The 25,535-nt window shown below is 39.3% G+C and overlaps 1 protein-coding gene, 1 long non-coding RNA gene and 1 pseudogene across 9 annotated transcripts in view; 1 reads left to right on the plus strand and 2 right to left on the minus strand.

The window, feature by feature from the left end:
* Positions 1-25,535, plus strand: part of LOC309654491 (endophilin-A3) — a 661,335-nt gene that overhangs the window by 140,466 nt on the left and 495,334 nt on the right. The gene's annotated exons all lie outside the window — the stretch shown is intronic.
* The window catches only part of LOC309654607, a 535,162-nt gene that overhangs the window by 102,173 nt on the left and 407,454 nt on the right, over positions 1-25,535 (minus strand). The gene's annotated exons all lie outside the window — the stretch shown is intronic.
* On the minus strand, positions 13,902-21,716 carry LOC309654556 (actin-related protein 3 pseudogene; annotated as a pseudogene). The gene has a single exon. The product of its transcript is annotated as an actin-related protein 3 pseudogene (transcript).

Below are 25,535 nucleotides of genomic sequence, written 5' to 3' on the forward strand. Positions count from 1 at the left end.
TTTTTGGCTGTGTTGGGTCGTCATTGCTGCGCGCGGGCTTTCTCTAGTTGTGGTGAGCGGGAGCTACTCTTTGTTGCGGTGCACAGGCTTCTCATTGCGGTGGCTTCTCTTGTTGTGGAGCATGGGCTCTAGGTGCGAGGGCTTCAGTAGTTGTGGCGTGCGGGCTCAGTAGTTGTGGCTCGCCGGCTCTAGAGCTCAGGCTCAGTAGTTGTGGCACACGGGCTTAGTTGCTCCGCAGCCTGTGGGATCTTCCCAGACCAGGGCTCGAACCTGTGTCTCCTGCATTGGCAGGCGGATTCTTAACCACTGTGCCACCAGGGAAGTCCAGTAGTTTTCTCCTTTTTATTACAGATATCAGTTTGTTTAACCATTTACCTGTTCAAGGACATCGGGATTGTTTCCAGTTTGGCTATTAGGAATAAAGCTGCTATAAATATTTATGTACAGGTTTTTATGTGAACATAACTTTGCATTTCTCTGGGTTGAATGCTTAGGAGTGCAGTTGTTGGATCACATGGTAGTTACGTGTTTAGTATTTTAGGAAACTTTCACTCTTTTCTAGAGTGACTATCATTTTATATTCCTACCAGTAATGTATGAGGGTTCCAAATTTTCCACATCCTCTCTAGGATTTATTGTCACTGTTTTTTATTCTAGCCATTCTATTAGATGTATGGAGTTACGTCGTTGTGTTTTACTTTGCATTTCACTAATTGCTAATGGTTTAACAACTTTTCATGTACTTATTTGCTTTCTGTATCTCCTCTTAGGTGAAATGTCTGTTCATATCTTTAGCCCATTTTTAAATTGGAATTTTTTTTTAACTGTTGATTTGTGAGAATTCTTTATAATATCCTAGAGTCTACTCCTTTGTTGGATGTATGGTTTGCAAATATTTTCTCCCAGTCTGTAGATTGTCTTTTCATCTTCTTTCACAGAGCAAAACTTTAAAATTTTGATGAAATGCAGTTTAAGAATTTCTCCTTTTATGGATCATGTTTATGGTATCTAAGAACTCTGCCTAGTCCAAGATCTTGAAGATTTTCTCCTATGTTTTTTTCTAAAAGTTCTACAGTTTTGTGTTTTACATTTAAGCCTGTTGTCCATTTTGAGTTAATTTTTTATAGGGTATGACTTAGGTTGAAGGTCATTTTTTTTTTTTTTTTGGTTTATGAGTGTTCTTTTACCCCAGCACCGTTTGTTGAAAAGGTTATCCCTCCTCCATTGAATTGCTTTTGAACCTTTGACAAAATCAGTTGGGCATACTTGTGTGGATCTATTCATGCCTTCTCTATCCTATTCCACTGATCTATCCCTTGGCCAATAGCACCCAGTCTTGACTGTCACTACATGATGTCTTGAAATCAGACTGATTCTTTCCACATTATTCTTCTTTCTCAAAATTATTTTAGCTATTCTAGTTCCTCTGTCTTTCCATATAAATTTTAGAATAATCGTATCTATATCTACAAAAAATATTTCTGGAATTTTTATAGGAATTGCACTAAAACTGTGTATCAGTTCAGAGAGCATTGACATGACTCCTATGTTGAGTCTTTAGCGTAGAAGTCCTATACATGCTTCATTAAATTTACACTTGTGACCTTGCTGAATTCATTTATTAGTTCTGGGAGGGATTTTTTTTGTGGGGGGGTTGTTTGTTTTGGTTTGGTTTTTGGTATATTCCTTGGAAATTTTTTGGTAAACAATCATGTCATCTGTAAATAGGGACAGTTTTAGTTCCTTCTTTCCATTTTATATGCCATTTATTTACTTTTTTTTGGCCTTATTTCACTGGCTAGAACTTCCAGCATTATTTTGAATGAGCATTGACAGTGGAATCCTTGCCTTGTTCCCCACCCTTAAGGAAAGGCTTTCAGTCTTTCACTATTAAGAGTAATGTTAGCTGTAAATCTTTCGTGGATGCTTTTTAACACGTTCAGGAAGTTCTTCTCTAATTCTATTATTTCTGAGTGTTTTTTAAATCATGAATAGGTGTTGAATTTTGTCAAAGGCTTTTTCTACATCAGTTTATATGATTATGTGATTTTTTTTCTTCTTTAGCCTGTTAATATGGTGGATTACATTAATTGATTTTTGAAAATTGAACCAGTTGGGTGTCCTTAGAATAAAATCCACTTGATCATGGTGTATATTTCTTCTTATATATTGATGAATTAATTCTATTTGCTAATGTTTTGCCATGGATTTTTGTTTCTATATTTTTGGGATATTGGTCTTTATTTTTTGTACTGTGTTTGTCTAGTTTTAGTATCAGGTAATACTACTTTAATAAAATGAATTGGAAAGTGCTTACTCTTCTGTTTTCTGGAAGAGATTATGTAAAATTGATGTTAATTCTTTTTTAGACATTTAGTAGAATTTTCCAGTGAAAACATCTGGGTTTGGAGATTTCTCATTTGGGAGTTTTGTTAGTTTGTGTTTTTTAAGGAATTGGTCCATTTCATTTAGGTTATCAGACTTATGTGTGGAGAGTTATTCATAGTATTCCCCTATTAATCATTATCATCAGTTCCCTTATTACATGTGTATAGGGTCTCTTTGACCTTTTTTTTAAAAAATTTATTTAATTTATTTATGGCTGTGTTGGGTCTTCGTTTCTGTGCGAGGGCTTTCTCTAGTTGTGGCAAGCGGGGGCCACTCTTCATCGCTGTGTGTGGGCCTCTCACTATCGCGGCCTCTCTTGTTGCGGAGCACAGGCTCCAGACGCGCAGGCTCAGTAATTGTGGCTCACGGGCCCAGTTGCTCCGCGGCATGTGGGATCTTCCCAGACCAGGGCTCGAACCCGTGTCCCCTGCATTGGCAGGCAGACTCTCAACCACTGCGCCACCAGGGAAGCCCTACTTTTGATATTGGTAATTTCATGCTTTCTCCCTTTTTCTTTGTCAGTCTTGCTAGAGGTTTGTCAGTTATATTGATCTTTTCAAAGAACCAGGTCATTATTTCATTTTCCCCAATGTTTTGCCATTTTCAATTTCATTGATTTCTGCTCTTATTTTATTATTTCCTTCCTTTTACTTGCTTGGGTTTATTTTGTTCTTTTTATAGGTTCTTGAAGGAAGCAGACTATTGATTGGAAACCTTTTCTGTTTTCTAACGTATGCAGTGAGTGCTATATATTTTCCTCTCAACACTGCTTTAGTTGTGTTTCACTAATTTTGATATGTTGTATTTTAATTTTCATTCATTCAGTGTACATTTTGACTTCCCTTGAGACTTTTCTTTGATCCACGATTATTTACAGTGTTTGTAATTTTTCCTGTTTAACCCTGTTTTTGATTTCTAGGTTGATCCCAGTGTCATTAGAGAATACATTCTATATGATTTTGACTTTTAAAAATTTTGTGAGGTTTATTTTATGGCTCAAAATGTGGTCTATTTTGTTATATGTTCTGAAGGCACATGAAAATAGTGTGTATATGCTGTTGTTGGGTGGAGTATTCTGTAAATATTGATTAAATCCTATTGGTCAGTAGTGTTGTTGAATTCAATATCCTTATTGGTTTTCTGTCTAGTTCTTTTAATTGTTGAGAGAAGTCTCCAAATATAATTATCTATAATTATATCTATTGTCTATATGTTCTTTCATTGCTGTCAGTTTTCACATTGCGTAATATGCTGTTCAAGTGTTTGGTAAATACACATTTAGGGTTTCTATGTCTACTTGGTAGATTTACCCTTTTAAATTCATTATCATTATTTAATGTCCCTCTCTGTCTCTGCTAATTTTATGTGCCCTGAAGTCTACTTTATCTGATATTAATATAGCTAATCCTGCTTTCTTTTGGTTAATGTTTGCATGATATGTATTTTTTCATTCTTTTACTTTTAACCTGCATATATTGCTTTACTTGAGGTGAGTTTCTTGTGGACAGCATATAGTTGGGTCATGGTAATTCACTCCACCAATATGTCTTTTAATTGGTGTTTTTAGACCATTTACATTTAACATAATTATATGTTAGGGCTAAAGGCTACCTTTTTTTTGTTTGTTTGTTTTTTGTTTCTTGTCTTTTTTTCCTTGCCTTCTTGTGTGTTACTTGAATTTTTTTTAGAATTCTATTTTGATTTATGTATAACATTTTTGAGTGTACAGGTTTCTCCCACTATCCAAAGTAGAGTGTTCCTATGAAACCTTTCATAAGCCGAAATGGAGTAAAGTAGAGACACAGTTACCTTAGCACACACGTTGCTAAGAGATGCATAAAATAAATTGAGATAAACTACATATGCTGACAGATACAGTTCAGAGCTCAGCTTGATATTGAGATGCTGAGTATAGTTCCCAGGGATTGAGCTTAGTGGTGCCACTCTTGCTGCTCTGGGTGTGTGCTGCCTCTATAACAGCTTGCTGCAAAACAAATGCTGAACACTTTTTTTGCGTTTCTCCTTTTTTCGTAAAAGTAAAAATCCTCTTCAGATTTCTTTCAATTAGTGAAAACAGGTAGTAATGTAGGTCTTTTGTAAAAGCAAAGTGGCATAAAGCAAACTTTTGAAAAGTAGGGGGATACCTGTATCTCTTTGAATAGCATTGTCGGTTGCTGCTCTAGGTATTACATTCTATATATGTAACTTACTGCAGTCTACTGGTGTCATCATTTTACCAGTTCCAGTGAAGTGTAGAAAAGTTAGTTTTCTTTAGGTTCCATTATCTTCCCCCTTTTATAATATAACAGGGTTAAATATTTCCTCTATACACATTTAGAAACATGTCATACAGTGTTATAATTTGAGCTTTAACCATCAAACATAATTTAGAAAACTCAAAGAGGAGGAATCTATTCTGTTCACCCATATTTTTGCTTACTGTGTTCTTTCTTCCTTTCCGATGTTTCAAGGTTTCTTCTTTTTTCATTCCTTTTTGCTTAGAGAGCCTCCTTTAGCCCTTCTTTTAGGATAAGTCTGCTGGTGACAAATTTTCTTAGTTTTCCTTCACCTGAGAATGTCTTGATTTCACCTTCATTTCTGAATATAGGATTCTGGGTTGACAATTACTTTCTTTCAGTACTTGAATATTATGTCACTCCATAATTTCTGATGAAAAGTCTGCTGTCATTTGAATTGTTTTTCTTTTATAGGTTAGATGCTATTTCTCTCTCAGTGCTTTCAAGATTCTTTCTTTGTCTTTAGTTTTTAGAAGTTTGACTATGATGTGTCTTGCTGTGGATTTCTTTTGCCTTATGCTGTTTGGGGTTCATTTAGCTTCTTGAATCTGTAGGTTTATGTGTTTTGCCAAACTGGGGAAGTTTTCAGTCATTGTTTTTTCTAGTGCCTTTTCATCCCTGCCCTCTTTCTTCTCACCTTTTGGGACTCTGTTGATGTGAATGTTAGATATTTTGTTATAGTCCCACATGTTCCTGAGCTCTGTTTTTTTTTTTTCCCCAGTTTATTTTCTCTCTGTTGTTAAGATGGGGTAATTTCTGTTGTTATTCTTTCCAGTTCACTGATTCTTTTGTCTCTCTCCTGAATTCTGTGGTTGAGTTGCAGATTGATTTTTTTCATTTTGGTTATTGTATTTTTCAGTTCTATCATTTCTATTTAGTTCTTTTACCTTCTGTTTCTTTGCTGAGACTTTCTATTTTTTTCATTAGTTTTGAGCATGTTTATAATTGCTTCTTGGCTCCTTTAAAATCTTTATCAGATGATTTTAATAGTTCTGTAATCTTGATGTTAACATCTGTTGATTGTCTTTTCTCACTCAGTTTGAGAGCTTCATGGTTCTTGGCATGATGGTGATTTTTTTTAAAATTGAAGTATAAATGACTTACAACACCATGTACCAGGTGTACAACATAGTGATTTGATATGTCTAAGTTTTACAAAATGATCACCATGATAAGTCTAGTTACCATCTGTTACCATACAAAGTATTACAATCTTCTTGACTATGTTCCTCATGTTGTACATTTTATCCTTGAGACTCATTTATTTTGTAACTGGAAGTTTGTACCTCTTAATCTCCATCACCTATTTCATGCCCTCATTCCTCTCCCTTCTGACAACCACTCATTTGTTCTCTGTATGTATGAGTCTGTTTCTGTTTTGTTATGTTTGTCCATTTGTTTCATTTTTTAGATTCCACATTTAACTGAAATCAGATGATATTTGTCTTTCTCTGTGTGGCTTATTTCACTTAGCACAATACCCTTAAGGCCCATCCATGGTGTTGAAAATGGCGAGATTTCATTCTTTCTTATGGCTGAGTAATATTCTTGTGTGTGTGTGTGTGTGTGTATGTATATGTGTGTATATATATATATATATATATATATTTATATATATATATATATATATATATATATATAGACACACCACATCTTCTTTATCCATTCATCTATTGATGAACACTTCGGTTGTTTCCATATATTGGATATTGGAAATACTGCTGCAGGGAACATAGGAGTTTATATATTTTTTTGAATTAGTGTTTTATTGAAGAGGCAGTCTTTTCCCTTTGTATATTCTTGACTCCTTTGTAGTAGATTAATTGACCATGTAAGTGTGGGTTTATTTCTGGGCTCTATTCTGTTCCCTTGATCTATGTGTCTGCTTATGTGCCAGTGCCATACTGTTTTGATGATTGTAGCCTTGTAGTATAGTTTGAAATCAGGGATTGTGATACCTCCAGGTTTGTTCTTATTTCTGCAGATTGTTTAGGCTATTCAGGGTCTTTTGTGTTTCTATACCTATTTTAGAATTGTTTGTTCTAGTTCTGTGAAAAATGCCATTGATATTTTGATAGGGTATTTTTACGTTGAATCTGTAGATTGTCTTGAGTAATATTTTAATAATATTAATTCTTCCAATCCATAAGCACAATATATTTTTTCCATTTGTTTGTGTCATCTTTAATTTTTTTCATCAACGTCTTATAGTTTTCTGAGTACAAGTCTTTTACCTCCTTTTTGATGCAATTATAAATGGGGTTGTTTTCTTAATTTCTCTTTCTGATAGCTCTTTGATGGTGTATAGAAACACAACAGATTTCTGTATATTAATTTTTTATCCTGGAACTTTACTGAATTCATTCATTGTTATAGCTTTTTGGTGGCAATTTTCTATATCCAGTATATGTCACTTGCAAACAGTGACAGTTTTACTTCTTCCTTTCCAATTTGGATTCCTTTTATTTCTTTTATTTGTCTGACTGCAATTGCTAAGACTTCCAATAATATGTTGAATAACAGTGACAAGAATAGGCATCCTCGTCTTTTTCCTGATGTTAGAGGAAATGCTTTCATCTTTTTACTGTTGAGTGTGATGTTAGCTGTGGGCTTGTCATATGTGGCCTTTATTATGTTGAGGTACATTCCCTCTATACAAATTTTGTTGGGAATTTTTATCATAAATGGATGTTGAATTCTGTCAAGAGCTTTTTCAATCCTTATTGAGATGATCATATGATTTTTATTCTTCAGTTTGATAATGTGGTATATCACATTGGTTGATTTGTGGATATTGAACCGTTTTTGCACCACTGGGATAAATCCCACTTGATCATGGTGTATGATCCTTCTAGTGTATTGTCGAATTTGGTTTGCTAATATTTTGTTGAGGATTTTTGCATCCATGTTCATCAGGTATACTGGCCTGTTATTTTCTTTCTTTTGTAGTGTCTTTTTATGGTTTAAGTATCAGGGTGATGGTGACCTTGTAGAATGAGTTTGGCAGTGTTCCTCCTCTTCCATTTTTTGGAATAGTTTGAGAAGGTTAGGTGTTAATTCTTCTTTAAATGCTTGGTAGAATTCATCTGTGAAGCATTTTGGTCCTGAACTTTTGGTTGTTGGGAGTTTTTAAAATTACTGATTAATTTGATTACTGGTGATTGGTCTGTTTGTATTTTTTATTTCTTCCTGATTCTGTCTGGGAGAGTCTGTGTTTTTCCATTTCTTCTAGACTGTTCATTTTATTAGCATATAATTGTTTGTAGTAATCTCTAATAATCCTTTGTAGTTATACAGTGTTAGCTGTAATTTCTCCTTTTTCATTTATTATTTTATTTGTGCCCTCTCTCTTTTATTCTTGATGAGTCTGGCCAAAGGTTTATTAACTTTGTTTATATTTTCAAAGAACCAGCTCATAGTTTCATTGATCTTTTCTATTTTATTAGCCTCTATTTCATTTATTTTTGCTCTAATCTTTATTATTTCTTTCCTTCTACTAGCTTTGGATTTTGCTTGTTCTTTTTCTAGTTCCTTTAGGTGCAAGGTTAGGTTGTTTATTTGAGATTTTTCCTGTTTCCTTAGGTGGGATTTTATCACTATAAACTTCCCTCTTAGAACTGCTTTTGCTGCATCCCACAGATTTTGAATCATTTTGTTTCCATTTTCATTGGTCTCCAAGTAGTTTTTTCATTTTCTCTTTGATTTCTTCAGTGACCCATTGGTTGTTTAGTAGCCTATTGTTTAGCCTCCATGTCTTGTGTTTTTGCAGTTTTTTCCTCATAGTTGATTTAGTCTTATTGCATAGTGGTTGGAAAAAATGCTTGGTATGATTTCAGTCTTCTTAAATTCATTAAGACTTGTTTTGTGGCCTAGCATGTGATCTGTCCTGGAGAATATTTCATGTGCACTTGAAAAGAGTGTGTATTATGCTGTATTTGGATAGAATGTTCTATATATCTTTAAGTTCATTTAGTCTAATGTGTCATTTAAGAGCAGTGTTTCCTTATTGACTTTCTGTCTGGATGATCTGTCCATTGATGTAAGTGGGTTGTTAAAGTCCCCTACTATTATTGTGTTACTATCAATTTCTCCCTTTTTGTTTGTCAATATTTGCTTTATGTATTTAGTTGTTTCTATGTTGGGGATACACACACACACACACACACACACACACAAGTGTTATATCTTCTTGTTGAATTGATTCCTTTATCATTCTGTAAAGTCCTTCTTTATCTCATGTTACAGTCTTTGTTTTAAAGTCTACTTTGGTCCAAGTATTTCTTCCTCAGCTTTCTTTTTTATTTCCATTTGCATGGAGTAACTTTTTCCATCACTTCACTTTCAGGCTGTGTGTGTCTCTAGATCTGAAGTGAGTCTCTTGTAGGCAATATATATATGGGTTATATTTTTATATCCATTCAGCCACTCTATATCTTTTGATTGGAGCATTCAGTCCATTTACATTTAAAGAAATCATTGATTAGGTATGTACTTACTGCCATTTTGTTAATGGTTTTCTGGGGTTTTTTGTGGTTCTTTTGCATTCCTTTCTTCTTCGTTTGCTTTTTTCCCTTATCATTTGATAACTGTTCTATTGTTATGTCTGGATTCCTTTCTCTTTTTTGTGTTTTTATTACAGATTTTTGGTTTGTGGTTACCCCAAGGTTTATATGTAACAACATATATATATATGTATATACATGATTATTTTAAGTTGGTGATCTCTTAAGTTTGAATGCGTTCTAACAACCCTGCATTTTTACTCCCCCTCGCCCCACATTTCATGTTTATGACTTCACATTTACATCTTTTTGTTCATCTTTTACCTACTTATTGTGGATATAGATGATTTTACTACTTTTGTCTTTTAACCTTCCTACTATCTTTTTAAGTGGCTGATCTACTACCTTTACTGTATATTTGCCTTTGCCATTGACATATTTCCTTTCATAATTTTCATATTTCTAGTTGTGGTCTTTTCTTTTCTGCTTAGAGAAGTCCCTTTAACATTTCTTGTAAAGCCAGTTTAGTGATGCTGAACTCTTTTATTTTTACTTGTCTGTAAAACTCTCTATATCTCCTTCAAATCTGAGTGATAGCCTTGCCAGGTAGAGTATTCTTGGTTTTAGGTTTTTTCCTTTCATCACTTTAAATATATTATGCCACTCCCTTCTGGCTTGCAAAGTTTCTGCTGAAAAGTAGCTGACAAGTGTTATGGGAGTTCCCTTTTATGTAACTTGTTGCTTTTCCTTGCTGCTTTTAAGATTCTCTCTGTCTTTAATTTTTTCCATTTTAATTATAATGTGTCTTGCTGTGGATCTCTTTGGGTTCATCTTGTTTGGGACTCTTTGTGATTCCTGGACCTGGATGTCTGTTTCCTTTCCCAGGTTAGGGATGTTTTTCAGCTATTATCTCTTCAAATAAGTTGTCTGTCCCTTTCTCTCTCTCTTCTCCTTTGGGACCCTTATAATGTGAATGTTAGTATGCTTGATATTGTCTCAGAGGTCTCTTAAACTATCCTCAGGAAAAAAAAAAGTTTTTTTTTCTTTTCAGCTTGGGTGATTTCCACTATTCTGTTTGCCAGTTTGGTGATCCACTCCTTTGTATCATTTCATCTGTTGATTATTTCTAGTATATTTTTTATTTCAGTTGTTGTATTCTTCAGCTTTGTTTAGTTCTTCTCTATATTTTCCAACTCTTTGTTAAACTTCTCACTGTGTTCATCCATTCTCCTCCCAATTTCACTGGGCATCTTTATGATCATTACCTTGAACTCTTTATTGAGTAGATTGCTTATCTTCACTTCACTTAGTTCTTCTTCTGGAGTTTTATCTTGTTTCTTCATTTGGAACATATTCCTCTGTCACCTTATTTTGCTTAACTATTTTTATTTCTACGTATTAGGTAGGTTGGTTATTTTTCCTGATCCAGAGAAATGGCCTTATGTAGGAGATGTCCTATGGGGCTCAGTAGCACACTCCCTTCTGGCCACCAAAGCTATATGCTCTAGCAGTGCCTTCTATGTGGACTGAGTGGGCCCTTCTGTTGAGACAGGGCTGACTACTGTGGGTGCACTTGTAGGTGGGACTGTCCCCTGGCCTGGTTGGCTTCCAGGCCCTGCCTCATGCGGATGCTGCTGGCCTGCCGGTATGTGGGACCAGGTCCTGGCATGGCTGGCTGAGGGTCCTGGGGTCCCCGGGGCTGGTATCAACTGGCTGGTGGGTGGGTAAGCCCCAGTGCTCTTAGGCTAGAAGGAGGGCTCCAACATGGTGCTTGCTAGCATCTGTGCCCCCAAAGGGAATCCTAGTTGCCTCCTGCTTCTCTGGGAGACTCTCCAAGGTCAGAAAGTGGGTCTGACCCAGGCTCCTTTCAAATTATTACCTCTGCGTTGGGTCTCAGGACATGTGAAATTTTGCATGAGCCATTTAAGAGTGGAGTCTGTTTCCTATAGCCCTCTGGCTCTCTTGTATGCAAACCAGTTGTTCTGGGGCTTGTATTCCCAGTGCAGGACCCCCAGGCTGGGGAGCCCAATGTGGGGCTCAGACCCCTCACCCCTAGGGTAAAACCTTTGCAATTATAATTATCCTCCTGTTTGTGGGTTGCCTAGCTGGGGGTGTGAGTCTTGACTATACTATGTCTCTGCCCCTCCTACCTGTCTCACTGTGGCTCCTTCTTTACATCTTTAGTTGTGGAAAACCTTTTTTGCTAGTCTTCAGGTCATTCTCATCCATAGTTGCTCTGTAAATAGTTGTAATTTTGGTGTGCCCATGTGAGGAGGTGAGCTCAGGGTCTTTCTACCCTGCCATCTTGGCCACACTCTCATGATGGTAGGATTTTTTAAATTGAAACTCTGGCATTTTAGGTATTATTTTGTGAGACTCTGGATCTTAATTAAATTGTCTGTTTTTACTGGCTTTCTTTCCCACTGCCTTGGCAAGGGAAGGTGGTGGCATTGCTTTGTTACTTCCAAGTGGGAGTAAATGTCCAGGTTTCTCACTTAGACTGTTGACATTCAGGGTTCGTGCCTCCTTATTGCTATGTGGGAGTGGGAGTTCTGGCACCTCAGTAGGCTTGCGCTGATACCTCTCTGGCTGGGATAGGTAGAAGTGCCTTGTAGCTGTTTCCCATGTGGCCTCAACTTACACCATGGGAGGGGGTGGCCTCATTACCACAGGGTGGTGGTAGAAGTCCTGATTCTCCATGAGGCCTCCTCTGATACACCCCAGGAAGGAGGGTGAGGGGTGCCTTACTACTGCTTGTGGGAGTGGAGGTCCAGGCTCCCCCACATGTTGTCCACTGACATTGAAGGTGTGGGCAGGGTGGAGCTTGTTGCTACCTGGTGGGGGTGAAAGTACTGGCTCCCTACTTGACTTTCTCTGACACCATCCAGGGGAAGAGAGAATTGGGGGGGGGATTGGGTCACCTCATTATAACCTGGCAAAGGTGCAAGTTCCCCCAGTCCACTCATCCTTTGCTAGTGTGGATGGGGGTAGGGGTCACAGTTCTTTCTGTGGTGTTTGGAGTAGAGCTGGAGTAGAGCGGGTATTATCTAAACATTTCTGTCTTGCTAGACTGCTCCTTGCCTGATCCTTTGGCTGGAGAGAGCAGGCCTTTATTGAGGTTACTTATTTATTTATTTTCCTGCATCTGTTGGTATTTACAGGTTGCTGCTGTTTCAGCTCCAAGTCTTGGATGTATGAGGGAAAAAGAAAACTCAGGAAGCTCACCACTGTGTCATTTCTTGGGCCCTGAGGTGCCTACTCAGTGTACCTCCTTCTTTCCACCTGTCAGGGCCTTCTCGGGTTTGTGTTATATATAATGCCCAGGATTTTGGTTGTAGTTAGTGGGAGGAATAGAGAAAAGTATATCTACTCCGTCTTCCCTGAAGCAGAAGTCCTTTGAGTTACCCAAATAAAATCCCTTCTTAGCAGGTATGACTGTCTGGTCATTTCTTGTCCTGGTTGTCCCTTATGGAATCCTAAGCCTTTTGAACACTGCATGGAACCATCCTCTAATGTTGAATGAACATTCAGCAAGTTGTCAGGATTGGAACCTGGATGGCCTGCTTCTGTTGAACTCCAACCTATTGTTTGCCTGAATGCTCTTGATCTGGGGGGAGGGATGTGCAAAATCCAGATGTTTTAAATGAAGTTTCCTAGTTTTGAAATATTGGCAATTAATTTATATTTTAAAAACCCTCTGCAGGCCAAAAGAAACATGTGTGATGAATTAACATGGTCCATTGCCAAATGGTTGGCGACCTTTTTTAAACGTCTTAGACTAGCACATATTGCTGAAACGGTTCATAGGCAGGTTGACATCTCCTCCGGTTTGAATAGTAGAAGGATGATTCCTGGTCGCCTGTGGTGTTGCCAGTACTTGCTAAGGAGATAAATATGGTTTCCGTAGAGACAGCTCTTGGCTTTTCGTCTGGGACTGTTCCTGGAAACCTTGTTGGAAGGCAGATTGGATGGAACCGAGTTGAGCATTTGCCCATGTGCTGTTGTGTTAGGCTCTCTTCGAAGGAGCTTGGCCGGCATAATGTGGGAACTGTGGAATGATCAGGTGTGAGGGCAGAGAGCTGCCTAGTCATGATACGAATTCAACAGTGCTGAGTGGGCAGAGCAGTAGAAGACAGGCTTTGAAGTGAGTGAGCAGCTTCACACGACTGTGGGAACATGGGCAAGAAATGAGGGGGAGTGAGCCCTTTGCTCATAGTGACCTATTTGGGACTATTTTGAGAAGAGGATGCAAGAATAGGTAGTTTCTAGAATAGTCTAAGGCAGATGGGAGCTCTTCCCTGGTGCTCTCATTGAGCCTTAGCACCTCATAAGTAAAAGTTATGTATCTTAAGACAGAATTTGATAAATTTTATGTAACTCGTAAAATCTGCTTAACAAAAGTTAACCAACGTCCTTGAATTTTATTTATCCTGGATCCCTGCTATTCAAATTGATGTCTTCGATCAAGTGCTTTTTCCAAGAAAAGACAGAATCGTTGTCTAAACCTCGTGGTCATATCTCTTCAAGGGTTGAGTTCTCAATATGATGGGATGACATCCAGGACTAGGAGTAGTGTTAACAGTCAGCATGTAATGCAGAAATTTCAGAGCGAAACAACCTATACAATTCCATAATTTGGCCATAAATAGCAAAGACTTAGACCCTTGGGAGCTCAAAGCCCATAACTCACTTTTATTTTTCCTGATTTACAGCGGTGGATTTCTTTCCTGGGGGACAGTGGATGGAGGCCCAGGTTTATTTTGAAGGAGTAGAAGCAGGTGTAAGGAGCAACTGAGAAAATAAAGGAATTTCTCTTTTCTTGTCTTTTTTTCTTTTCTGCCTGAGTGGGCATTGTTAAATCAGGTATATTAAATGTACCTTTCATTCAACTCCATTCCACGATGTCTTGAAGCTGAACTTCCAGGAATTGAACCTCTATGGCTGTCGGTGGAAGGAACTGGGAAGTGCAGAGACTGGAGGCCTGTATTTGAACAGTGGTTGTGCCAAAATGGGGGGGCTACTAGCCTCACCAGCTGGCTGTGGTGACTAATGGGGGGGCCGGAGGCTCACCATCAGGGGAGGTAGCAGGGAGTACTGGGAAGAGTAGCATCTGGGTTTGCGAAAACTAGGTTTCCCACGTTTGCCAAGAAGTGTGACTGGGAGAGTAACTTCACTCTCCTTGGCGTTGGTTTTTTCATCTCTAAACGGCGATAATGAAACCAATATTAGAGGTTCTTCATGGGCTTTTCCATTTATTGAACATTTTTTGTTTGTACAGACTGTAAGGAGGAACTTACACGTATGTAATCTTCACAGCCACCTGCTCAAGTAGTGGCTATTTTCACCGTTTTAACAAATGAGAAAAGATGAACAGCCCTTGAAAAGTGTCTGGACCTAATTCCTCCCTGTGTCCCAGTGTTTGGCCTGAAGTCTCATTCACAAGTGTTATCAAATGAGAGGAGGCCCAGAGACGTAAAGGGATGGCCTCAAGATCACAGAGCTTTCTCATCTTAGAGTGAGGGCTTGACCTCAACAATTATGAAGGCCCCTCCATTTGTTGTGCCTTCCTGTGTGATGAACGTGATTGCTCAAGAATGAATTAACTGGGACTTCCCTGGTTAAGACTTAGCCTTCCAATGCAGGGGGTGTGGGTTCGATCCCTGGTTGGAGAACTAAGATCCCACCTGCCTTGCAGCCAAAAAACCAAAACATAAAACAGAAGCAATATTGTAACAAAATTCAATAAAGACAAAAAAAAATAACTATAGTGAGATATATACACCACCCAAATGATTCCTAAGCACTACGGAGGTAGAAATCATTAAAAAAAAAAAAGAATGAATTAACTAATGCAGAGTCTGATAAACTAATTCCTCTGTGGAATAAAGAGAAAAGGTATACAATATTTTTGTTTGCCATCATAATTACTTTAAAAAGATAGCTGGTTAAAATGTAATATTAAATCACATTTGAATCTGTTTGTTTATATGTATTTTATTGTGTGTACCAAGTGTCCAGGAACTACCTAAGGAACATGTAGGACGTATCCAGTGAATGTCTGATACAGCAATGTATGCTGCCTGCTGCTTTGGCTGTTGGCCACTCTCTCCCACTTATTTGCACATGCTTGACAGTGTGCATAAGATGTGCGTGTTTTCCTTGCTTGCTTTTCTCTCCCTGTTCCCTGGCTGTTCTTGGCTTTGAAGCTGACATCCATTGCCCCGACAATTACTGTAGACCAGCAGACCATGCCACCCATCTCTCCTGGAATCTACCATCATTTCTTGCTTCTTGGCTATTTTTTATGGCTTCTTATTTCAGTTTCTCCTCTCTTCTTCATTCCTCCCAACCTCAACATGCAGTCAGTAAGTCCTGTGTAGATTCTACCTCCTAAATATTTCTCCCATTCACCCCTTCCTCTCCATCGCCACCACATTACCCTGTTCCACGGGGGCTTATGGCTCTTGCCTAAGTGAACACCGTACCTGGTTGCCACTAGTATAAATCTGACTTTGTCATTCCCCTTCCAGGCCTTGCCATGGAATCCCTACAGGCGTAGGGTAGACTCTTAGTTCTTTAAGTTGGTGTGTGATGGTTTCAGCTCTTTCTAGCAATGCTCAACCTCCGTTCTCCAGCAGCTTTGGGCTCATTCTGTCCTTTGCCTGTTCTGTTACTTCTGCCTGGAAAATTCTTCCCCATCTTCAGAGCCTGGAGAACTCTACTTCACCCAGCTTCCTTTTATTCTTCCTGCTTCTTCTCCAAAGCTATTGCTTCCCATCACTGCTTCCTGAACCCTGGGTGTACACACATCAATAATGTCACCTTTGTTGTATTGAAATCATTTTGGTTACTTCTTAGGCCCTTCTACCAGACATTGCAAGCTGCTTCTCACACAGAAGTCTACTTTTTTATTAAAAAATTTAAAGGTAATTTAGTTTTAATTTATTTTCATCACTTTTTCTTCATGATCCAGATATTTTTAAATGCAATGAAAATTAACTTTCCATGATATGTCAGAGACTGGAACTAAAAAAAAAACTTTTCAGACTGCAAATGAGTTATACAAATGAAAATATCAAGTGGAGATCCAGTTATCAAAATGAAAGCACTCGACATATTAAAAGTTAACAATTATTTGTTTAGAACACATAAAAAGTCAGTTTGCTACAATTGTTGGATTTTAAAGAACTGTTGCAGAGGTTTGAAGAAAATAGATTTATTAACTTAAAAAGAACTTGAAACAAGTATTCAAAAGAAATTTGTGCCTTTATTAGAATGGTGTTAGGCTTCAAAAATGACCAATTTAAGTAATCAAATGATTAATTTTTTTAATAGGAAATGACACTACAGAACTGCAATACTGGTTCAACAGTCTTGTTTTTACTTTTCCTTTAAAGCAAGAAACAGAATGAGAGTTAAACAGAAAGCACTAGCAAGTATCAGTTAATCCAAGATAATAGCTTCTTAGTCCCAAAAGCACTTGCAAGGAAAACCACTGGGGGGCACAGGGTATGGAGGCACTTCCTAATAACTGGAATCCCATGAGTGTGTGTGTCTATGCCATGTGTCATAGGCTACTTTGTGAATTTGTCCTTTACTTGGTCACTTTTCCCCTCAAATACTAGTTTTCCCGTGACTTTTTTCCCTCAAAGGATAAAAAGTATGAAATATAAGCAAGCTCTTGCATTTTACACTTAGAAGTGTTCAGTTCAAGCGTTATGTATATTTATCGGTACATTTATAGTGTACCAATATATCCCATCAAATCTTGGCTAATTCAATAATATAGAACCTATCAGGGCACAGAAAGAACGAACACCTGCTTCTTTTTGTTACACATACGATTCAAATACTGAATCTGAAGAAAAACATTTAATCATTTTGGCTCTCCTTTACATTCCCATGTTGATAAACTTACTAAAATATTCCTGTGTAATTGAGTGTGGTCCTATTATTTCAAGTCAAGTTTAAAATCTCAAAACCAGCCATCCAGGCAAAAAAGGCAATCAGAAAGATGATTTCTTCCTCATCTCCCTAACCCCAATAACTACGAAGTCAATTTTACATGATTCCAAACACTGAATAGTGATGACAAATGCTAAGCCCAATTTCTTCATAATCCTTTCTGGTGTGGCATACGTGGTAGAATTCAGGTGTGGAAGTAAGCATGGATCCTCCAAACCAAATTGCCTGTGACTGCATTTTGGGTGTAATGACTTGTACATTGATAGGTTTTCGTGACAATCTACCACCACTCAGTTCCTCACTCAATTTCAGCCTGGCATCTATAGTTCTTTTCAAATCTCTTTGCAAGTGATGTCCGATGTCCCTGAACATGGTTGAACCTCCAGAGAGGACAATATTCTTGTAGAGAGGACGTCTGACATCAGTAGGACAGTTGTGAATTACTTTATCTACAACTTCTGAGATAGGTTGAGTAAAGCCTGGATTAGCAAACTCTAGATGAGAAAAAATTTCAGGTCCCAAGAATCTCTCAATAACAAACACTAATGGAAAATTCTTTCTTTGAGATAGCACTGATTCCAGTATACTGTTTAATCCACTTTGCTCCATCTGTGTCATACTTGTTAAATTCTTTCACTAAATCTGGGCAGGCATAACTATAGTTTAAAGTTTAAAGTTTCCTTTAAAGTTTCCAAGGATTGCTCTGAAGGATTCTTACTTCTCCATCTCTCAGCAGTTGCTGAATAAAATATGTTCTTTTTCATCCTGTGTTTGGAATGTGCTTAACACAGCTGCCAATCACATACCCTTCAGCCACAGGGGTGGCATGGGTGACACTGTTTCTACTGTCTATTATCGTACCAATCAACAGATTGTTCTCCTTGTCTTGAGGTCCAGGATGCAGCTAAGGCAAGAATGGCCTGTGCAGAAATGTACGAGCCTAGAACATTATTTCAGCAGTATATTCCCTGTTTTCTGGAGTATTCAGTGGAGGTTCAGTCAAAAAAAATGGTCTTCATGTTCTGCTCTTAAATATTTAAAGATCATTTGATCCATAAACTTTTTCATCAAGTCCCATTCTTCAACAATGCCATGGCGGATTGGCCACTTTTTTGCATATGAAGGTTTTTCTGTTGCTTCATCAGCAATGAAGAAGTCTAGGTCATCAACACCTTTCATCACCCTCCTTTGAGCTTTCTCATCCTTTTTTTTGCTGCCTCCTTAATAGCAATACCCTGTACCATAGTCCAGCACACAGGCCGGCAGCCGTCCACCATCTTCCTTGTCACCTGCTGCTGCCGCTGCAACTGTCTGTTTGGTGCTGACTGGGGCCAGGGTTGAGCAGCGGGAGATAGAAGCTATTTGACCATCCACAGCTGGCCACTGTCTGTCATGGGGTGAGGGATGGAGATGGGAAGCAGAAGCAGAGGCAGGCTTGGTCAGTGGCTACCACTTCTGCAACCCAGGCAGGCAGGCTGTCCTGGAATAGAAGTGCTTGTTGAGTGACTGAATGACTGTGTATGCTTACATTCTTTTCTCATGAATTCAAGCTTACAACTTTTATAGAAATTGGAGGTTTCCAGACTCTTTTTTCTCTTTTAATTTTTATTTATTTATTTATTTATTTATTTATGGCTGTGTTGGGTCTTCGTTTCTGTGCGAGGGTTTTCTCTAGTTGTGGCAAGCGGGGGCCACTCTTCATCACGGTGCGCGGGCCTCTCACTATCGCGGCCTCTCTTGTTGCGGAGCACAGGCTCCAGACACGCAGGCTCAGTAATTGTGGCTCACGGGCCTAGTTGCTCCGCGGCATGTGGGATCTTCCCAGACCAGGGATCGAACCCGTGTCCCCTGCATTGGCAGGCAGATTCTCAACCACTGCGCCACCAGGGAAGCCTGGGTTTCCAGACTCTTAATAGCTGAATCATTGGGGTGTGGCACCAAAATTAAAATATTCTTTTATTGTATTAGTTTGATGTTTGCCTCTGGCATCTACTTTGTTTTGAGCTTTGACTTTCATAAATTAGGAGTCGGGACTTCTTCACTTCCAGGAAATGTTATCTTCATATCCAGGAAAAATGATTTGTAGTCAATCAACTAATCATTCCATGAGTATAATCATAATGCTAATTAGCTGTATTTGGTAGAAGTGCTGGGTACTGTGCAAAGTATTTTTAGAGACAGCATCTCATTTCATCTCCTTGATACCTCTACCAAGAAGGTACTAACCTATAATGGAAAAGAATCTGAAAAAGAATACACACACACACACACACACACATACACATCTGAATCACTTTGCTGTACACCTGAAGCTAACACAGCATTGTAAATTAACTATACCTCAATTAAAAAAATGATTATTGGAAAAAAAGAAGGTGCTAGTCTTATTTCTCCTTTTACAAGGGAGGAAATTAGACTTGGCAAGGTTAAGTAAAACTTGCTCAAGGTCATACAGCTGGCAAGTGGTCTTGTAAGGACTCAAGGACAGGCCTTGAGTGATTCCAAGACAAATGCAGTACAGTACTTGTCACCATTGCATGAGATAAATCCGGTGCTACCCTCCAGTCTCTTCCTCATGATTTTCAATCTTCGAATAAATCCAAGGTGTCTTTATCATTCATTTGAACCATATGTCACCTATTTAGCCTCTATTAAATAGAAGCTCTAAATCAGGAGTTGGCAAACTGGCCTGTGGGTCAAATATAACCCATTACCTATTTTTTTTTTTGTACAACCTGTGAGCTAAGAATGATTTTTACATTTTTTTAATGGCTGAAAAAAATCAAAAGAATTCTATTTTGTGACACCCAATAATTACATATGATTAAAATTTCAGTGTCCGTAAATAAAGTTTTATTGGAACACGCACCCAAGCCCATTTTCGTGCATGCTGTCTATGGCATAAAGCAGAATTGAATAGTTATGACAAGAGACAACATAGAGCACAAAGCCTGTAATATTGCTCTCTGGTCCTTTACAGAAAATGTTTGCCAACCTCTGCTCTGAGCTGTAAGTCTAGGGAATTTACGTATGCTGGTGTGCAACATTTCTGCAGCCCTGGACAGAACACTAAAAACGTTTTGTCTGCATCTGCAATTGGGTTGTGTGTTTTTTGCAGGATCTCCAATCACTTAACAATTCTGATTCATCCTGGTGACCTGGGAAGGGCCTCGCTCTGGAATACATTCTTACTTTGTAATTCAGGAAACTTGCGTACCCCAAAGTCACTTCTGGTAATGCCTCACTGTCTGTCACACACCAACGAACTCCTCTATCCAGAGTTTACAGTGCTGGTGAGGAATGGCCTTGATGTGTTTACTCCGATGGGGACATAGTGTTTTCTGTTTACAGGTTGTTAGGCATTTTGCCATGTGCCGCATTGTAATTCCTCACCAAGGAAACAGTGCTTAGTCCCCTCGCTGGGTTCCCTCCACTCCCATCATCATTCCCTTCTTGTTTTAATTATTCCGACTTTATTTTGCCTTCTCCTTTGCTTCATTTTGAAAGAGTCCCAATTTGCTTTTCTTGCCAGTTCTCTACTTGCTTTTCCCAGGGCTCAAAAATGATTCTTGAGGGTGATGTCATTTTCATGTTTATCTTTCCTCTCTAGCATGACTTTGATTAAATATGTATATTTTAATTGGTGAGCTGTGTTCTAAGGGAGTTGATCGTTGCAAGGTCCATGGCCAATTTCAGCCACAGTTAACCTGAGTCGATTTGTACAATAACAGTGGAATGTTTTGGCTTCTATTGCAGCAGGAGTGGATCATATATGTTGTGTAGGCTTTTCAGAAACTTCATGCAGAAATTATGTGAACCAGATGGTACCCTTTTGAGTTGCCAAACATGCATATTTTAAAGAAATGTGGTGTATCTATTCTCCGTGGTAGATTTAGATGGGGGTTCTTTGGGAATGGAAATTAGCTGAAATAGCCATAACTGAAAAATTCTTGGAAGCTTATCATCAAAATAAGGAGTGTAATATCGGAAGACCAGCGTAGATTGTTAAGGAACAAATATTATTGGATTTATTTAATTTACTTCTCCAAGGACGAAAAGCCCTGTAGTCTCCATGATATGTCTTTTCTTTGATAAGGCTATTGATTTGTTCATTGAGATCTCTTGAGGGCATTTGGGGCAGTGAGAAAAGGTGGGTACGAGGCAGGGGAGATTGCATGGGACCAGAGAGCGAGGGCCAAGCCATTTAGCCGAAAGCTAATGGAATGGGGTGACATCACTCTGAGAAGACAGGACCTGGGGCAACTTGCAGGTTAAGGAAGGGGCAGAGCCTTGGGAGGACTGCTGCTGGGTTTCCTCTGAGCAGGTAGGCGATCTCGATCAGTCGTAGTTACCTCTAAGCATTGACCAAGCAGGGTTTGCAGAGGAGGAAGCTGGATCTCTCCGCAGGTAAGATGAAGAGCATGATGGAATCCAGGAGCCCCACCCAGGTAGGAAGGAGAACGTAGCCGGCTTGGTTCTCTGCACTGGCACTTGCTGGGGAAATGCTTCTTTTTTTAAAAAAAAAACCTGAGTATTTTTCTTTTTTTTAATGTTTATTTATTTATTTATTTATTTATGGCTGCATTGGGTCTTCATTGCTGTGTGCGGGCTTTCTCTAGTTGCAATGAGCGGGGCCTACTCTTCGATGCAGTGCGCGGGCTTCTCACTGCGGTGGCTTCTGTTGTTGTGGAGCACGGGCTCTAGGCGTGCAGGCTTCAGTAGTTGTGGCACGTGGGCTCAGTAGTTGTAGCTTGCGGGCTCTAGAACGCAGGCTCAGTAGTTGTGGCACACAGGCTTAGTTGCTCCGTGGCACGCAGGATCTTCCCGGACCAGGGCTCGAACCCATGTCCCCTGCATTGGCAGGCGGATGCTTAACTGCTGCGCCAGCAGGGAAGTCCCTGGGGAAATGCTTCTTAGTGCCTCAGTCTTCTTACCTGTGAAATGGAGATAACTCTTCCTAGGGGTAATGTATTTATTTATTATTGTTTTTTTAACATCTTTATTGGAGTATAATTGCTTTACAATGTTGTGTTAGTTTCTGCTGTATAACAAAGTGAATCAGCTATATGTATACATATATCCCCATAGCCCCTCCCTCTTGCACCTCCCTCCCACTCTCCCTATCCCACCGCTCGAGGTGGTCACAAAGCATCGAGCTGATCTCTCTTTGCTATGTGGCTGCTTCCCACTAACTATCTATTTTACATTTGGTAGTGTATATATGTCCATGCCACTCTCTCACTTTGTCCCAGCTTACCCTTCCTCCTCCCTGTGTCGTCAAGTCCATTCTCTACCTCTGTGTCTTTATTCCTGTCCTGCCCCTAGGTTCATCAGAACCATGGGCTAATGTATATATGAAGCTTACATAGTATCTGGCTCAATTCTAACTTGGAGGGTTGTGGTGAGGATAAGAAGTTACGTATCTAAAGTGCTTTGCACATTATACGGTTCAATAAATGGTGATTTTATTATAATAATCATTTAGAAGGGAGTTGTGTTACCTGTTGGTGAAGAGTTTGGGTTCAGAGTCAGGGAGACCTGGTTGGAGTCCCAGCGCAACAGTGTAATAGTGGTGTAATCTTAGGCAAGCCCCTTCCCTTCTGTAAGCCTCAGTTTCCTCTTCTGTACAATGGGGAGAAAAACAGCTCCAACATGGTGGACTCAGGGGATTAAATGAGCTAATGCATTTGAAGTACTTAGCACAGGGCTTGTCACGTAATAAACATGCAATAAACACTAGCTGTTAAGTTTTTCCGCTGGCCTCCTGCCTGGGACAGAAAATCAAACTCTGCTCCTTAAAGCAGAATTTGGCCAAGCTTCACCCTCATAAGGTCCGTGTGTGAGAACCCACTATTGGGTCCCTGGGGAGCAGAAGGCCTGCTTGGGTGATGACTTAGGTCTCTCAATTCCCCCTCAACCCCTCCACAATGCTACATGTTTCCATTCTGCATACATTAAGGTCCGCACTTAGTAATTTATGGTTTAAGGGCTGGGTGCATATTTTCAGGATCCTTCAAAGATGAGCACATTTGGGATCAACACTGAAGGAACCCCCTTGCTGCTTCACTTACAGTGTAGGTAGTATATTCTGGTGGTTAGAGTGTTTGGGGGTGGGGGGTAGTGCAGCTGGACTGTGTATATTGTTTCCTTGGTTTGAAGGTTCCCGTAAGCAGACTTCGAAACAGGAATTTGTGGGGAGGCAGCTTTTTGGTTGTTGTTGGTTTTGAGATGATGCCGGGAAAACCAGTGGGGGAGTGGGGAAGAGAGACAGGGGAGAGAAGGAAGCCAGTGAAAGGTGTGCTACCAAATTAGTGACCTCTGAGGGCACCCGGGGCTCAGGCTTGCCGGGGAACTCTCAGAGACAGCGTGGAAGCCACCTCAGAGTTATGCCAACCAGAGGCAGGAGGCTGGGGCGTTTATCTACCACCTGCCCTGCCGGCATTGGCTGAGGGCTGCTCCTGGGAGCATTTGATAGCCACTAGCTACACATGGCTATTGAGCATTTGAAATGTGGCTAATGTGACTGTGATAGAAGTCTAAAATGTTATTTAACTTTAATTCATTAAAATTAAAATGTAAATGGCCATATGTAGCTAGTGGGTATGGATTTGATAGCACAGCCGCCATGAAGTTAGACACCAAGTGTATTTTGTTTGCTGCTGTGTTCCCAGCCCCAGTTTCACGTAACAGGCACTTAATATTTGTGGAAATAATGAATGTAAGTGGAGGAAATCTCTGGCAGGGTTTTCTTTCATTGCTTTGCCAATGGTTCCTTTCCTCTTTGTGTGTCTTCCCAAGTTTAGGTAAGGCACTCTACCACCTTCATTAGTAACTACCACGAGTGCTCTTTTCGGGGCATCTGTGGGACTTCCACCCTGTGGCCCTTTATTTATCCCATTGTGTGTGCCGGTCTGACCAGTGAGTGAGGGATCCATCCGTCCTTGCTTCAGGCATTCTTGCCTGCTTTATGTTTTTCAGAAATTTCTCAAAGCTGCTGCCAGGTAGATTGGAGTTACCCCAATTTGCAAAGCGGATGTAGATGATTCCGAATTTTATAGTCCTTTGGTCGTTCCAGTTGTTCCAGCACCATTTGTTGAAGAGATTATCTTTGCTCCGTTGTACTGCCTTTGCTCCTTTGTCAAAGATCAGTTGACCATATTTATGCGAGTCTACTTGTGAGCTCTCTGTTCTGCTCCATTGATCTATTTGTGTATTCTTTCACCAATACCATGCTGTCTTATTTAACTGTAGCTTTATAGTAAGCCTTACAGTCTGATAACCTCAGTCCTCCAACTTTGTTCTTCAGTATCAATCTTGGCTATTCTGGGTCTTTTGCCTCTCCATATAAAACTTTAGAATCAGTTTGTCAATATCTACAAAATAACTTGCTGGGATTTTGATTGGGAGTTTTTTTTACCTTTATTATGAAAAAATTTAAACATATAGAAAACTAAAGAGAAAAATACAGTTAATATCCCGACCCCATCACCTGCATCTCACAATTGTTAACATTTTGCCACCTTTGCTTCATCTTCCTTTTTTCCTGAAATACTTTAACAGACATCATAACATTTTGTTCCCAAATACTTCAGTGTGCACATCTGAAAAATAAAGGCATTTTTCTCCTTAACTATGCTACCGTTATCACACCTAACAATGATTCTTTATATTATGCAATGCCCAGCCTATATGCAAGCTTCCCTAATTATTCCCAAATGTCTTTGGGAAAGAGAGAGCTCTGGACTCTTCTTCATCTTATAAGGATACCAATCCTTATCCATCCTCCTTACCTAAATGTAATTACCTCCCAAAGACCCCACCTCCAAATAACCATCAGATTGGGAGTTGGTGCTTCAACATATGGATTTTGGGGCTGGGGAGACACAGACATTCAGGACACAACAATACTGTGCACAGATATTTGAGTACCTTTTCAGTTCTTTTGGGTATATACCTACGAGTGGACTTGCTTGATCATTTTAAAATCTCTTATAATCTAGAAGAGTTCCCTTCACCTGATTTTTTTCTTTTTGTTCTTTTTTCTCTCATGACGTCAGTTTGTTGAAATGACCAGGCTAGCTGTCCCACCTTTGGGCTGTGTCTCATCGTGTCCTCATGCTGTTTTTCAGCACATTCCTCTCGGCCTCGAATTTCCTATAATTTGGCTATGATGTTTTAATTTTCTCTGTGGTCTCTTCTTTCTCAGTTCATTCTGTTGCCTCTTCTATTTTGTACGTGGCCTATTTTGGAGGAATGTGCCCTCATTTCTTATCGCAGACCCAAAGCAGTTTTTACTCTTCCCTGCAGTAAAGTTATGTGCAAGAAGGTCTTTGCTCTTATTCCTCGAGGAACTATTTTTGTTCTCCTATGCTTCAAATTCTGG

This window comes from Balaenoptera physalus (assembly GCF_965194825.1).
Source record: "Balaenoptera physalus genome assembly, chromosome: 2".
In the NCBI taxonomy this organism is placed as follows: domain Eukaryota; kingdom Metazoa; phylum Chordata; class Mammalia; order Artiodactyla; family Balaenopteridae; genus Balaenoptera; species Balaenoptera physalus.